Genomic DNA, 18,150 nt, shown 5'->3' on the forward strand with positions numbered 1-18,150 from the left:
GTGGGAGGAAGAAACATTCTGTCCATGACATACACCTTAACCAAAAAGAAAAAAAAAAAAAAAACAGAAAGAGTAAAAGTAAAATGATGGACAAAGCTAAAACATGATAAACACCAAACAAAGCCTAGTGTAGCTATACTACTATCACACAAAACAGACTTTCAGGTAAGAAGCTTTACCAAAGATGAAAAGGAACATTTCACAATGATAAAGATTCAATTCCCCAAGAATACATAATTATTCTGAACTTGGTTGTCTATTAACATAGGTTGAAAATCTATAATGCAAAAATTGAAAAATCTAAAACAAAAAATAGAATATTCACAATCGTAATGAGAGATTTTAACATACCTCTTTCATAACTGATAGAACAAGCAGACAAAAACAATCAGGGCAGAGAAGACTTAAACAACATGAAAGTTGTCTTTAAAAGGCTAGGACCAGGAATTCCCTGGTGGTCCAGTGGTTAGGACTCAGTGCTTTCACTGCCAGGGCCCAGGTTTGATCCCTAGTCAGGGAGCTAAGATCCCACATGCTGCGTGGTGTGGCCAAAAGAAAGAAAAAAAAAAAAGGCTAGAACCAAAGAAAAAAAAGATAATATTTGCCCTTAGTGACCTAGAATTATTCTAGAGAATATCAGTATAAGATGTGGGGTAGTGATGGGGGAAGAGAACAAAGTGACATGAGAGCATTACTTGTCTGGTTCAGGGGAAATACAGACACTGAAAATTTTCAGCACTCAATAGAAAAAAATAAATATGACAGGAAGTTCCCTGGTGGCCTAGTGGTTAGGATTCCAGGCTTTCACTGCCATGGCCTGGATTCAATCCCTGGTTGGGGAGATCCGAGCAAGCCACATGTCCATAAAAGGATAAATAAATATGACAATAAGCTTAGGTAAAGGAGTAACCACCATAAGAATGAAAATAGAATGTACAGCTTTTTTTTTTTTTTAAAAACATCTTTATTTGGGGCTTCCCTGGTGGCGCAGTGGTTGAGAATCCACCTGCCGATGCAGGGGACACAGGCTCGTGCCCCGGTCCGGGAAGATCCCACATGCCGCGGAGCGGCTGGGCCCGTGACCCATGGCCGCTGAGCCTGCGTGTCCAGAGCCTGTGCTCTGCAACGGGAGAGGCCACAGCAGTGAGAGGACCGTGTACCAAAAAAAAAAAAAAATCTTTATTGGAGTATAATTGCTTTACAGTGGTGTGTTAGTTTCTGCTTTGTAACAAAGTGAATCAGTTATACATATACATATATCCCCATATCTCTTCCCTCTTGCGTCACCCTCCCTCCCACCCTCCCTATGAATGTACAGCTTTTAAGCACAGAGAAGAAAACTCAATGTATCCAATGGAAAGTGGGAAATTGAAATGATATTCACAAACTTCCCCTCTTAAAAAAACACATCCAGATGGTGAGTTCTGCTAAACTTTAAATAAAAATGCATTTCCCAGCTCCACCACTGGGACTGTGTGAGCTTTGGGAGAGGTTATTTTGCCTCTCTGAGTTTTAATTTCTTCTTCTGTAAAAGGAAGTTATTGCACATAAAGAAACTAGCATAATGTCAGGGTTAGGCATTCAGTAAACATTAACTACATCTTTTACCATTCCTACCAATTTTTACTATTATTTTTACTACTGTTTCTACTCCCATTATTCATGTTTCTTTATAGTCTCCTGAATCCCAGACATAATGAATGAACTCATGATAAGACTATCAGTATTTGTTTTAGCCTGACTTACGCAAATAGGTATAATTAGATCTTGCAGACATGGGGAGTGGCTCTTTGCAAGATGAGATCCAGACCAAGAAAAAAGTTTGTGTGAACTCCAAAGTAAGCCAGAAGTAGTACATGGTGGCACCGTTGTGGTGCAGAATGCATTAAAGTGTCAGTTACAAAGACCCACTGATTTGCATGTGGAAGTCAAATTCTTGCCCAGTTGAAGTAAGTTAGAACAGCAAGCTGAGAAGAGTTCATTCTTGTCCGTGATTTGCTGGTAGGGAATCAGGAAACACATCACTAAGGAGGTCTGTACATCAAGCCCCTCACCTCTGTTTAATGGATAGCAAATCTCAAGTTGAAGTTGGCTTTGCATATAGTCGGTGCTCAAGAAATGTTTATTTATCAATTTATCAACTTTGGTCCTTCTGTCAATTTAGCAATTTCAGTCATTTTATCAACTTGTCAGTTACGTCATACATAGCCTGCCACTCTTCTTCAGATCCCAGGCATTTCCAAAACTGACTTGTTTATCAACATCAAACCTTCAGACTAAGGAGATCATACTCAGTGGAGTAAAATTCAAACCAGGAGCTTGTGTTATTCATTATGGATTAACAAAAGAAAATATGCTTTTATTATTAGTCTCTACAGAGATATGGTGAACCAGTCCTACCTTTCAGGAAGTGTGCCTTGAAAATTTAGTGGAATATTTATTGGCAACAAGAAAAATGAACACCTGAAGAAGCTGGAAAACATATCGAGGACAAATGCCTAAGTTCATAGCAAAATATCTGGCAAGAAAAAGAATATTAATGGTAGTGTGAAATACACAATGGATTCAGTTATGAATTTTCCCGTCAAAGTTTCACTTCAAAAAACAAACAGTGCAGGGACTTCCCTGGTGGCGCAGTGGTTAAGAATCCACCTGCCAATGCAGGGGACACGGGTTCAAGCCCTGGTGCGGGAACATTCCCACATGCCGCGGATCAACTAAGCCCGTGCACCACAACTACTGAGGCTGCGTGCCACAACTACTGAAGCCCACGTGCCTAGAGCCCATGCTACGCAACAAGAGAAGCCACCGCAATGAGAAGCCTGCACGCTGAAACAGAGTAGCCCCTGCTCGCTGCAACTAGAGAAAGACCACGCACAGCAACGAAGACACAATGCAGCCAAAAATAAATATGTATATATATTTTTTTAAAAAAACAGTGCAGACTAGTCAGTGTTTCATAATGGAAAAAAGGCATATCTTAGGAACTAGTTCGGGGAGATATTTTAGTCCCCTTGCTTTGTTTTTCAATTACTCATTTGACTATTTTGTGCACTTCCTTTCCTTGGGGAGATATTCTGAATCTGATCTGATTGTTTTCTTAAACTTATTACATGTGTGCAAAATACTTTTGGTATTTGCAAATTTACAAAATGTTCTTAGCCTCAAGAGAAAATAAATAAGTTAGAGAAAATTAAAACAAGGTCCAATCATTAAGCACATTTTTTGAAATCCCTCAAGTGTAGGAAGAATGTAGGTAGAAGAGAACAACAGTCAGACTTGGGCCAGAACCTAGAGAAATCTCTGAAGATGTCAAAAATGATTTCATATGAGTAATTGTGTTTGTGTTCTTTTCTGAGGATTTCTTAAAAAGAAGAGTTGGAGAAAAGCATGAAAGAGGCAAGCTTATCAGAATTCAAATTTGGCAAGGGTATTTTGGTGTAGCTAGCTTTCTCCAGCCCATCAAGTTACCACCTAGTGATAATTCAATTTCTTTCAAATCAATGGGAAGGGACCCAACCTAGCACTAAGGGGGCATAGAAAGATGAACAAGACTGGATTCTCACCCACGCTAACTAGTTAAGATGATGAAACTGGTTAAAATTTTTAAATAATACTATAATATTGTATAAGATTATAACATAACCATATTATAAAGAGAATTTCCAAGGTCATCTTCTCCTAGAAGTCAAAGAGAGATGAATTCTACTTCTCATCTGTTTAAATCCTTCTTACCCCTTAGGCTTTGGTCCTACATCTGTTTCTTACTCTACAAAACTTTCCAGCTTTCTTGTTGTTAATGCTGCATATGTGATTCCATTATAAATACCCTTTGATTTTTTAAAATTTTTTTGGAGTATAGTTGATTTACAATGTTGTATTAGTTTCAGATGTACAGCAAAGTGATTCAGTCATACATATATATATAGTCATTCTTTTTCAATTCTTTTCTCATGTAGGTTACCACAGAATACTGAGTAGAGTTCCCTGTGCCATACAGCAGGTCCTTGTTGGTTATCTATCTTACATAGATAGATATGTGTGTGCATGTTAATCCCAAGCTCCTGATTTATCCCTCACCCATACAACACTCCTTGATTTTAGTTCTAAAAATCATGGAAGGAGTGTCTTTAGCCCTAAGGAAGCATAACATGCAGGGGCAACAGAGCATAGTGGTTAAGAACACAGACTTCAGAGCCAGATGATTTTGAAATAAATCTCAGCATCACCAGTGTGAAACTTTGGCATAGTTACTTAATCTCTCTAAGCCTCAGTTTCCCCATCCTCAAAATGGGTGTATTAATAGTTCCTACCTCATAGAGTTGTGAAGATCAAATGAAGTAGCAATTGTACTTGGAAAACTAGTGGGCGTAAATATTAGCTACATAAGCATTAGCTATAATTAACTTTTGATATAGGTATATTCGTTCATGCATTCCACAAATATTTCCTGAGTGTCTATTCTGTGCCAGATAATGGTCTACGCACTGAACTCCAACAGTGAATAAGACAGATAAGGTCCCATGGAGCTTCTGCTCTTATCTCAACAAGGAAATGGGTTCCTTTAGGAAAGAGAGTATCAAATACCATTTTGTATATCCCATGGTGCTTTGCACAAAATAGACAATAGGTGTTTGTGAGGAAATTATAATCAGTGGAAGAAAAAAGACATGCCTTGAAAATCTTGCACTCCTGGACAAAGAAAATAACAATTATGTATAGACAAACCAATTGTATTCTGCTAAGAAACTCTGGAATCTAGTCCTTTAACATTTCTTAAAAGAATTCCTTGGTAATTGAAAATATAGAGGATTACACGAAGTTTCCACTGAACCATGCCACATTTTGCTCACAAGACAAAGGAATGCATGGCACAGAGCACACTTCGGCCAGGTGAGCCCAGATCACCTTGGGTTTTGTGGTCGTTCAGTCTGAAGCATCTGACTGTCAATTAGAAGGCTTGGCATTGCTCTCAGCCTTAGAGCCACAGGAGGAAATCATGTGGCCAGAGTGACTGTAAGAGGCCAGGGAGGCCCAGGAATGCCTAGTTAAGGAGTTTCACTTCTCTAAGACTTGAGTTACTAAACACATGTTCACCTAGGACAGTAATTTATTTAACTTTAATTCATTCTTCACAGTAAATAAGAATCAGATATTTTCTTTTTTAAAAAAAAAAATAACCTTGGGAATTTCTACTCTAATTATAAAAATATGTTTTGTTCATTTAAGAAACTAGAAGATATAACTTTGCACACCTACACAGTCTTTCTAAAGAGCAAGTTTTGAGAATTGTGGAGAAACTTAGAGGGAATTTGCAAACACATTGGCCTGGGAAATCAGGAGACCTGGGGTCTAGTTTTGACTGCAATTAAGTAGCTGGTTGAACTTAAACAAGTGAAATAACATCTCTGGACCCCAGTTCCCACATCTATAAAATAAGAGCTCTTAGGTGCCCCTTCGACCTCTGATTTTTTAAAGTATTTATTAAACAATCATGTACCGTATGCCCATCACTTTCACACGGTAGAAAAAACAACCTTGTATGATAGTTGCATTTTACAATGAGGAATTTAAGGCTCAGAGAAGCTCGTTTATTTACCCAAGGCACAGGATATGGGTCAAAGGTGCGATTTAAGCATATCTTCTGATTCTAAGTCACATCCTCTTCTTACCAAACTACAGCTGCCTTTAATGTAATGGGGTATAAAATGGCTCTGGGTTGGAGAAGAAAGAAGGTTCCTGATAACAAAACTTCATTGCCCACTTGACCCTTTTGCCCAGGATTAGCTCTGCTCTGTCACTTCCCTGTAGGAAAACCTCTATGCTTTACATTTGTGAAGTGAATAGTTTAAAAAGTTGAGTCTTACCTAGAGACGGTCTCTGAGTTTCACTGAATGGACATTCAGAAGATGTGTTCTCAAATAAAGGCCTTTGCCTTATTTCCACCTGTGCCCCAGTGATGGTGGAGAAATGTAATCAGAAAACAGGATGGCATGTAGATCAAATCCAACCATAACAATCTCCCAGGAACCATCAGACATATCAGTCATTGTGCCAGTTATACCAACAACCCCAGCAAAAGTAAGATATCCACCCATTCTCCCTGCTAAAGGGATAGTCCCTTAATTACCACCCAAGTTTGGGGCAAAGACCTGTCCTATGGCTGGCCAATCCATAGTCTTGTCATTGGACTACAATATGGCCTGGCCAGTAAATGCTTATCCAGAACAGAATGCCTGTTCTAGGAATCTGAGTAGTGAAATACAGAAAAAGTAGGTCATTTGGTAGCCATAGAGAAGGTACTGGATATAGAGTGTCTTCATATGGACACATGGTGCCTTCATATTAAAGTTGGACACCCAACAAAATACATCAGGAGCTGGGGTGCCGGTTCTGGCCAAGCAGGTGGGGCCTGCTGAAGGTCCACAGCCTCTTCCCCATGGCTGTGCTCCCTAGACAGTTCCTGGGCCTTGGCAGATGATGGCCATGGCAATACCCACATAACTGTCCTGTGCATCCTGGGTCACTGGTACCAACTGTGGTCCCAGCCCCCACTTACCCACACCAGGATTGCAGCCCCCAGCAGATTACCACACCAGTTCCATAGCCTGTGAAAGGAGATGCGTTCACAATGCAAATGAAAGTCATGGGTGCTCCATCTGGGCAGAGGGAGCCAGAGACAAAAAAAAACTTAGGCACCCAGATCGAAATGAACAGACCCAGGATCTGTTCTGAGAATCCCAGACTTGTGTTAGGTTCCAAATCATTTCCCAGTTCCTCTTCCATTTTCTATAGAGATTCTTCTACTGTGAACCCTGTGCTTGGGTTTCTGAGAGGCTATTTTTCTAAACAATATATGTATACTGCTACATTAAAACTTTTTATATTATTGGAATAGATGACTCTCTAGTCTTTACAACCAAAAGAGCTGAATAAAACTCTGCACAATTATTTTAGTATACTATATACTACTAAATTCTATTTAGTAGAATAGAATTCTATTTAGTAGAATAAAGTCTATTGGGTAGAATAGTAAACTATTTTGTTATACTCTATACTACTAAATTCTGCTATGTCAAATAAGACAGAAGTTAACAGGGATTTGGTAACCGGTTTGCTGATTTCAAGGCCTAATTAATTTGCTGCATTATACTGCCTTGTCATTCTTTGGGCTGATCGGACTGGCTCAATGATAACCATTGAGATTCTTAAGAATTCAGTAGGATATACCAGGAAGAGACATCTAAAACCATGCTTTATCTATCAGCCCAAAGATCACATTCTTCTAAGGCCAATTCCATAATCTCTGGGAGCAAATTTTGGGCATTTGGTTTTAATTCATCTATACCTTCTATACCAATAAGAAGTTTTTTCAAATGTGATGAAACTATATGTAGAAATATGTGTATTGATTATTTATGAAAGTAATAAATATTCTCACAGTAGGTCAAGCAAGCTTCTCTTTAGAGAAATTTTTTGGCCAATAAAGTTGAGTCAAAGGGTTTCCAGCCTCTGACTTATTCAAGGCACTCAGCCCTGTAAATTTCATTTCCATCAAGAATAATGAGCTCTGCATGACTTAGAAAAGAACAAAACACTTTGTTCTTTCCCTGAATTCTGACTCTCAATGCCCCTAATGCATCTAGCTCTTCTGATGCTCATAGGAACCTTCTTCACATATTTTAATTTAATGTTAACATTTCCCTCATTGGCTCATTAACTGCCCTCCAGTGCAGGTTAACCAATGAACCCCGAAAGAGGTCTCCAGTTGCTCTGCAAGGATGATGAGCAATTCTCACCCTGCACTTCAGCCAACAAAAATGTTCGGCCTTTTTACAAGGAGCAGAAGTCCCAGAAGGTCACACAGTTCCATGGCATAATATATGCAGAAAAAATAGTAAAAAGTTTTATGGCTCTAGGAGAGCCAGCTGGTCTCAGTAATGCCCCAAGGCAGGTAAACTTGCCGTGTCCTCACTCAGCCTCATGCCTTGACAACGTTAACCAAGGGCACTTAGACTTGAAGTGCTATTTGGGATAACTCCTTGCACCAGGTTCTTCATAAGTGCATTTATATTTAATTGGTGTGTTATCTAAGAAATCAGGAGAATTATTTATTTAAAACATGAAAGCTAAGTTCTTTTAATGAATGAGATGTTTTTGTACTCTTGGCAAGCCAAGAAATATACATTCCACTTTTCACTGGGAAAGAAACAAGACCTTTTGCCAATAGAATTTCAGTTGGATGTTAGCTTCTGGTAGTTGACTTCCATCCAATACAAGTATTCCTTGAAAAGCTTTCCCTACTTCCTGAACATATACCACAATGATAAGCGTACACAGGAATATTATCAGAAAGTGGGGAAACCCCTTCAAAGGTTACCATTTCATTACAGACCGCTTTAGATGGTCAATACTCACACCAAGCAGGAGATACTGGGTGTGGTAGCCCCTACAAAATACAGGGGAGAACTGGAGGTAGGGAAGGATTATCCAAGTAATTTAAGGAGAAATCAACCCACTAAGAATCATTTACAACATTTACTCACTTATTGAAATTGTAATGTTTGTATAAATTTCCTTAATACATAGATTTGCTCAGGTTGAGGGTCAAACCATGAACATCTTGTCCTAGGTGATATTTGGCACCCCAAAATGTCATGGAGTGCCCAGAAGGCAAAGTCTTTGCCTTTTATCAAATATTCATCACTTTGGTTTTGCATTTATATAACTATATATGTATGTGTATTAGGAATATGTGTGTGTATATATAATGTATATATACACATAATATATGTATATTACATAATATATAGGTACTGATATATATATACATAACACATATAACACATGTGTTACATAACACATAACACATATACTGATATATATATATACATAACACATATACATAACACATAACACATGTATTCTTTATGCATAATTATGTATATATACATAATATATGTATTTATATACATTACATATATATTCTTAACACACACATATATAGTTTTTTCTTCACTGAACTCTAAGGTAATCATCACCCAAAATATAATTGCTTACAGATTCTGTTTAGTTTCCTAAGATTTCTTGATCCTACAAACATTAATCTGGTCCAGGAAATTACACTGGCTAGATGCCTTTATGAAACATTGACTGGATTTCAAAAGAAATTCTATTTCTTCAGAAAAAGAAAGATGCGATGTCCATGGGGTCTTTGGGAGAAGACAAAAAAAAATCTAAGCGATTCAAAACTATCCTTACTGCCTGCAGGTAAAAAGGCGCATGTATCCCAAATGTCGAATCTGATTATGGAGATCAGACTCTAGGAGGATGTGACTATAAAAAATGGAGATATTAATTGTAAAATGCATTAAATGTATATAAATAAACCTATTAACTCTCGACTGCATTTGCATATTCATTACTCAATAATACATTAATTGGCATGTAAATAATCTATATCTTGTTAATTACATCATTAATAGCATTATCTGTTTAGAGCAGCACTATCCAATAAAAACATATGACTCGGGCTTCCCTGGTGGCGCAGTGGTTGACAGTCCGCCTGCCGATGCAGGGGACGCAGGTTCGTGCCCCGGTCCGGGAAGATCCCACATGCTGCGGAGCGGCTCGGCCCGTGAGCCATGGCCGCTGAGCCTGCGCATCCGGAGCCTGTGCTCCGCAACGGGAGAGGCCACGACAGTGAGAGGCCCGCGTACCGCCAAAAAAAAAAAAAAAAAAATATGACTCACCCATATATTTGTAATGAAAATGTTTTCATTTCCCAATCAAGAAGTAAAAAGAAATTGAAGTTTAATTTAATACTATATTTTACCCAATATATTCAAAACAGTAATGTTTCAACATGTGATCAATATTTTTAAATTATTAATGAAATATGTTACAGTCTTCTTTAAAATTCATGGTGTATTTTACACTTGCAGCACGTTTCATTTCACACTGGCTGAATTTTCAGGGCTCAGTAGCCCCAGGTGGGTAGACGGTGCAGGTCTAAGGGTGCTGGATATTAAAGGGCTGCACACTATACCCACTACCATCTCCCCCAGCTTTCAACTGGGGGCCAGTACATGTTAGAACTTTAAATTAGCCTGTCTTTTACATCCGCCATGCTTGTGTCTTTAGAGGTTCGAAATAGGGTCTAAAGTTTAAACTGCTTTTAATTATTAGTTGTACCACACTAAGAAAATAAAATCAATGGTAATTGATGTATTATTTCCCTATTGCGGCTATAACAAATTACCACAAACTTAGTGGCTTAAAACAACACAAATCTATTATCTTATAATTCAGGAGATCAGAAGTCTAAAGTGGGTTGGCAGCCTTCCTTCTGGAGGCTCCGGGGAAGAATCCATCTCTTGGCCATTCCCAGCTTCTAGAGGCCACATATGTTCCTTGGCTTGTTCTCTTCTTCCATCTTCAAAACCAGCATCTTCAAATCTCTCTCAATCTGACTGCTACATCCATCACCACATTTCCTACCTGTACTCTGACTCTGCTCCCTCCCTCTTAGAAGGAGCTTTATGATTACATTAAGTCCACTTGGATAATCTCCCTATTGCAAGATCATTAATTTAATCACATATGTAAAGTCCCCTTTTGCCAGGTAAGTTAAAATTGTCACAGGCTCTGGGGATTAGGATGTTGACATCTTTGGGGGACCATTATTCTGTCCACCACAATTGAATGTAGGCAACTCAGGCCTACAGGGAAAATTCTGTCACAACACATTTAGTTGTGACATAGATCTATATGTGACAAAAACTAGCTATGTCCTAGCTAGCTGTTTCAAGCAATATTTCAAAAGCATAAATATGTAGTACAATAAATATTAGACATGTGCTCGACATTTGTTTTTAATTAGTAGGATTTGGCAATTTCTAGAAGTAACTTAAGCTGGAAGCTTGTACTTTTTGATCACCTTCACCCAATTTAAAAGGTACAAAAGGTCAAATGGTGCAAACTTCCACCTTAAATTACTTCTAAAAACTGCCAAATCCTACTTATTAAAGACAAATGCCAGGCATTTAAGTTCTGGGATGTAATGTACAACATGATGACTATAGATAATAATGCTGTAGTGTATATTTGGAAGTTGCCAAGAGAGTCGATTTTAAAAGTTCTCAGCACAAGAAAAAAAATGTGTGACTATGTGAGGTGATGGATGTTAACTATATTTATTGTGGTGATCATTTCCCAATATACACATATATCAGATTATGATGTTGTACACATTAAAATTATACAATGTTATATGGCAATTACATCTCAGTAAAACTGGGGGAAAACAGAAGTAATTTACATTTATGCTCTGATGACTTACAGAAAGTCAAGATAATAAGTGCCTGAGTCAAGACTGGAGAGAAAAACTCTCCATGTGTATATGAGCTTTTTTTTTTTTTCTTTTTTTTGGCTGCACTGGGTCTTCGTTGCTATGCGCAGGCTTTCTCCAGTTGCAGTGAGCGGGGGTTACTCTTCAGTGCAGTGTGCAGGCTTCTCACCGCGGTGGTGTCCCTTGTTGTGGAGCATGGGCTCTAGGCGCGTGACCTTCAATAGTTGTGGCATGCAGGCACAGTAGTTGTGGCGCACAGGCTTAGTTGCTCTGTGTCATGTGGGATCTTCCCGGACTAGGGCTCGAACCCATGTCCCCTGCATTGGCAGGCAGATTCTTAACCACAGCACCACCAGGGAAGTCCCTATATGAGCTATTTTAACCTGCTTTTCCAAATTTGCCAGGGAAAATTTTCACTCACATTCCCAAGTAATTAGTGCCACTTCTAGTATAAGTGAGCCATAAAGGTATACTCTCTCACAAGAATGTAATAAAGTTTCTGAATAGGCCTCCTATTCTTTGCTAAATTTATGCCATGAAGTAGAAAACATTTTTAATAAAATCAACAAATATTTAATGAGAATAATATGAGGAAGGCATAGGGCCCAGCTCAGAACATTCCATAACTTAAACTATCAATTCAACTTTCTTAAGAATAACAACTACTTTAAGAATTTCATTAGCAATCAGTATAGGCAAAAATGATAATTTTACTTACAAACTGTTAATTGATCCTGCTGGAATGCTGTCCTCTTAAGGCTCTCTCTTCAGCTTAACCATCTTCTGAGGTTCTATTTATACACTAAAAGAGGCAGTAATTGAAATTGTAAAACATGTGTTCCTGAACTGCCTGGACCACCTGAATTCCCCACCAGACCCTTTGTGTGTGCTCTGGCTCCAAGTATCTTATCCTTGGAGGACATATTAGTAAGCTAGGGCTACCATAACAAAATATCACTGACCGAGAGTCTTAAACAACATATTTCTCACAGTTTTGGAGGCTGAATGTCTGAGATCAGGGTGCCAGCATGGTTGAGTTCTGGTGAGAGCCGTTTTCCTGGCTTGTGATGGCTGACTTCTCACGAGGTACTCACATGGCAGGGAGAGAGAGAGACAGCAAACTCTCCGATGTCTCTCCTTACAAGGACATTAAGCCCATCATGAAGGCCTGCCCTCTCCTGACCTCATTTAAGCCCAATTATCTCCCAAAGGCCTCACCTCCAAATACCATTACATTGGGGGTTATGGCTTCTACCTAAGAATTGTGGGGAGGGGGCACCACAATTTGGTCCATAGGAGGGGATGTGCAAGATCAGGCAGAGAAAAGTCTCAGAGTGATGGTACATGTTCTGGCAACCATGATCAAAGTCAGCCCTTTAGTCATCCTCCAGCTCTCGTGGGGACTTCTTCCAGACTGGGGACAAAGTAAATGTGATTACTGCTAAAAACTCATTTCTCCAGATCTCTAAACATGGCTTCAATGTACAACCTCCAAAGGGTGTTTTCTACCCAAAAGTGGAGCTTTGGGCTTCCCTGGTAGCGCAGTGGTTGAGAGTCCGCCTGCCGATGCAAAGGACACGGGTTCGTGCCCCGGTCTGGGAAGATCCCACATGCCGCAGAGCGTCTAGGCCTGTGAGTCATGGCCATTGAGCCTGCGCGTCCAGAGCCTGTGCTCCGCAACAGGAGAGGCCACAACAGTGAGAGGCCGCGCGTACTGCAAAAAAAAGGAAAAAAATGTGTAGCTTTGCAGTTAAACAATTACATTCTTGAAATGAGGTTGTAACAGAGAAGAACAAACCTGACTCCATATTGGATGTATTCCTTTAGCTCTAATCTTTGTGCTCTGTTGCCTGTGCTTAGTCATGCTGTCTCTGCACCTTTTGTAAAAGAAAGTTGCCTATAGCCTGAAACATACAGGATAGCTCATTCTCAAGGCTGTAATCTTTAAAGGTACAGTAAGTCCCCTACATATGAACGAGTTCCATTCTGATAGCACATTCATTAAGACCAATTTGTTTGTAAGTCCAACAAAGTTAGCCTAGGTACCCAACTGACACAATCGGCTATATAGTACTGTACTGTAATAGGTTTATAATACTTCACACACAAATAATACATAAAAAACAAACAAAAAAAATAAAGAAAACATTTTTAATCTTACAGTACAGTACCTTGAAAAGTACAGCAGTACAGTACAACAGCTGGCATATAGGGGCTGGCATCGAGTGAACAGGCAAGAAGAGTTACTGACTGGAGGAGGGAGAGGAGGTGGGAGATGGTAGAGCTGAAGGATTGTCAGCAATAGGAGATGGAAGGCAAGCTGCAATTTCACTCACTCACATCCTGGGCTTGAAATAAAGATACTGTACTCTACACAGTACTGTAAAGAACACAAAAGCACAACCACTTGGAGAGGATGCACACACGTGACAATGTACACCAGACACATGAACTAATTTACGTGATTGGACATGGGAGCACAGGTTCGCATCTTTGAAAGTTCACAACTTGAAGGTTCATATGTAGGGGACAATGTATAACACTTTTTCATTCATATAGAGAAAAAATGTTGCAGAACAAAGAATAATTTGTCTTGATTTAGGAACATTGTGACCAGACCTACCATGGACAGCCGCAAGAACAAAGAATTACAGCACCAAGAAGTTTGCAACAATCAGTCACACCCCCTCCCTTTTACTATAAAAGAAGTCTGAATTCTAACTCAAGTAAGATGGTTCTTTGGGACACTAGTCCACCATCTTCTCAGACTGATGGCTTTCTGAATAAAGCTGCTATTCCTGAACTCTTCTCTAGATTTATTGGCTTGTCATGCAGTGAACTGTATGAGCTTGGGACTCAGTAACAATGTCGAGATTGAGTTTTCTTGAATTGACATCTCTACGGAGAAACCAAAAGCCTAGGTAGGAATATGACTTTCTTACCTAACCTCACTTTAAATAGAAATGGATGGGGTAAAGTTTCATAAGCCAGGGGAAAGATTCAGTTTATGATTCCTAAACTAAAATATCACTGTGCAGAAAAGAGAAGTGAATGATGAGTATCCATGATGATCATTTTCATGAAAACTTAGTTTCAAAAAGACCCTGAATTTTATTCATGATTTGTCTTTTTTTACAAAAAAAGGAAAGGGTAATCATTAACCACAGAGATTAACTGGAAATGTTGTCTATTTCTGTGCTTTATCCTGTATAAACACAATGTAATTATGACTTCTGTTGGGAACTTCAATAAAACATGACTTAAGACTACAGCAAGGGTGCCATTAAAATGTGAATATTAACTTTCCAATAATTTCTAGAAATTGAAATGGAATCTGTTTGGCAATAACATGACATTTTGACACCAATGAAAATATTTTATGTGGTTATGTAAGTGATAAAAATGAATGTTTTATAAAAATTTACCCAGAAGGACTTATAACTAGGAAAAACAGTCATAATTAACAAGATTTCATAAAGTACACAGCAGCCAAAGATAATTTTTAGACCAGCTGAAGGTGATGAGGTCATTGCTGATCCTAAGTTCATAAGATCTGAGCACATGTAGAGATTTTTTAAAGCAGTTAAAAGAATTAATTTTCCAACATAGAGAGGCTGAGAGAGTCTCCCTCTTCTACGTGACTTTGCATTGTGCCAAAGTAATGGAATTGAATGCATACTTGAGCTTTTCTAGCAGCCGTTCCTATGGTGCAGAAGTAAATGTGTCAACCCTGGTACTGACCAGCTGGAAAAGAGACGTGAGTCTACTATTTCTGAATGTATTATGGAGCCTAGATTTTGTTTCCAGGGTAGAATGTGTCCAAAGCAACCAAATTTAAGAAGAGGGTTGTGAAATTATCCAGTGGATGAGTAACCATCTTAACAGTTCAACTGGCTGATGCAAAAAGAGCTGTATTGGCAGGTAACCATACCGCTTACTGTGCTGGCTGTGCAGTATTGGAGAGATTCTTTTTAACATTTTTAACTGAGATTTTTATAGCATAAGAATATTAACAACAGCAATGTCAGAAGAACAAAAACCAATTCTGTCAAGTATATATATATGTATTTTTCAATATGAACATCATTGATCACTAAATTTATAAGGTCTACTGAGGATTTTTAAGTCAATAATAATTATGATAATAGTAATAATAATAGAAGGCATTTCATTAATTAAAACATGCTTATCTTTGACTCCACATTTAACTGTAATTTTCATTAAAATATTTAAAATTATACTTCTAAATCTAACCAATAACAAATATATATATGTATTTTAGTGTGTCATAGTATGTTTTTAAAACTGTTTTAGATTCACAGCAAAATTGAGTGGAAAGTACAGAGTTTAAATATACCCCCTTCCCCTACACACATACTGCTTGCCCACAATCAACATCCCCCACCAAAGCGAGATATTTGCTACAATCAATGAACCTTCACTGACACATTATCACCCAAAGTCCATAGTTTACAATTCGGCTTCAGTCTTAGTGTTGCACATGCTATGGGCTTTGATGAATGTATAATGCCATGTATCCACCATTTTGTATCATACAGAATAGTTTCACTGCCCTAAAAATCCTCTAGCCTCTGTCTGTTCACCCTCCTTCCCCACTAAACCCTGGCAACCACTGATATTTTACTGTTTCTATAGTTTTGCCTTTTCCAGAATGCCATATAGTTAGAATCATGCCATATATCACCTTTTCAGTTTGGCTTCTTTCCCTTCAAAATATACATTTAATTTTCCTCCATGTCTTTTCATGGCTTGATAGTTCATTTCTTTCGAGAGCTGAATAATATTCCATTGTCTGCAACGTATCACAGTTTATATATCCACTCACCTACTGAAGGACATCTTGGTTGCTTCCAAATGTGGGCGATTATGAATAAAGCTGCTTTTGTTTGGATATAAGTTCTCCATTCCTTTGGATAAATATCAATGATTGCTGGATCATATGGTAAGAGTATGTTTAGTTTTGTAAGAAACCACAAAACTGTCTTCCAAAGTAGCTGTACCATTTTGCGTTCCCACCAGCAACATATGAAGGTTCTTATTGCTCCACATCTTTACCAGCATTTGGTGTTATCAGTGTTTTGGATTTTGGCCATTCTAATAGGTGTATACTCATACCTCATCATTTTAATTTGAGATTTCCTAACTATACTTACTTACAATCTGTATGTCTTCTTTGGTGAGGTGTCTGTTCAGATTTTTGCTCAGCTTTTAATTAGGTTGTTTGTTTTCTTATCGTTGAGTTTTGAGAGTTCTTTGTATATCTTGGATAACAGTACTTTACGTGTCTTTTGAAAATATTTTCTCCCAGTCTGTGTCATAGTGTTTTAAGTGTAGTGAACAACCCTGAAATGTTGATGCTTTATGAAAACAAACAAACAAAAATTTTTGAAAAGAATTCTTTTGTTGGAAAGATTTAGAGTCATTCTTGAAGATGCACTAAAAATGTTCTATTTTCGACTCGTGTGTTATTTCACTAACTACTAAACTATAGTGGAATTAACTTAAATAATCTACATAACCCCCTTACACCAAGAGGAGACTTGTAAACTAATCAAGGTTGGTTCCACTCTTGGATATCATGAAGAGAGCCAGCTGCAACTTGTGGTTTCTATTAAAATGCAAGCCAGGCTAAGATGAGACAAGAACCAGCTAAATATATCTTGCCAGAAAAAACGAGGAGATATTCTCTCTTATGTAAGAGGCTTATACCAAAGCCTTTTTAAGAGTAGAAATATACCTTGTTGCAATATGCTATTAGACTCCATTGCCACTGAGAAAAAAGAATTCTCACTAAGAAGATGAAATCAAAATGCCTAAGCATTTGATTTTACTACCATACCACCAAAACTACCAGTAATGATGGGACCAAATATCCTTAAAATAACAAATGTAAAACATCTCTGAAATAAGAAGGTATTATCACAACATACCAGAAAATGCAGGGAATCCCCATGTATCAGTGAGGGTTTTGTTGCATACCATAGGATCCACTCCAGTTAGTTCAAGCTAAAAGGAATTTTTTTTAATATGATATCCAATGGGTATTATAATCATTGAAAGGCTTAAAGATCAGCTCTGAGCTGAACTTCCAGGAACACCTCCTAAAGGCACATTACAGAACTGAGCTACTGGCCCTGCCACAGTCAGGAAACCATGGAATCAGGAATCAGCTGCTGCAGCTGCTAACTGCAGACTCAACTCACATATACCCCCATCTACAGCTGCCAAATGAAGGAACTGTGCTCTGCCTCTCGATACCCATGAAGCTAGAGGCCTAACACTGAGAATCCTGTCACAGTTGTTGCAAAAAAATCAAACTCCTCTACAACTCAGCTTGCCAGCAGAAATAACACAGGCAAGAAGTCAGCCTCTACATCAGAGTGTTCCACTCTTCCTTCCAAAACTTACGTGGTTGTAAATGATTGGTGGGATTTAAATCACATCTAAAACTGGAGCTTCAGGGGAATCTAAAAAATGTAGTTTTTGAGGGTTGCAGCCTCAGTAATCCAGGAAGACTTACTATAAGGAAGATGGAAAGGATACAGGGAGTGAGGTGACACAGTGTCCCACTCATCCTAAAAAGGGAGCAGGAAGGATGTGACTGTCAGAGGAAAGTCAGGAGTGACTAGAGAATGCCAAGTGTACAGGTTGTGGACACTAGGAGTTGGAGGGAATCCTGGAGCAACCACCAGGGTGGCTGATTCCATCAATATCAGAGCAGTAGGCAGGCGATTTCTAACTCCCCTCTAACTCCCTCTGTTGAGTAGATAACAGACACA

The sequence above is a fragment of the Pseudorca crassidens genome, chromosome 5 (assembly GCF_039906515.1).
Source record: "Pseudorca crassidens isolate mPseCra1 chromosome 5, mPseCra1.hap1, whole genome shotgun sequence".
Lineage (NCBI taxonomy): Eukaryota > Metazoa > Chordata > Mammalia > Artiodactyla > Delphinidae > Pseudorca > Pseudorca crassidens.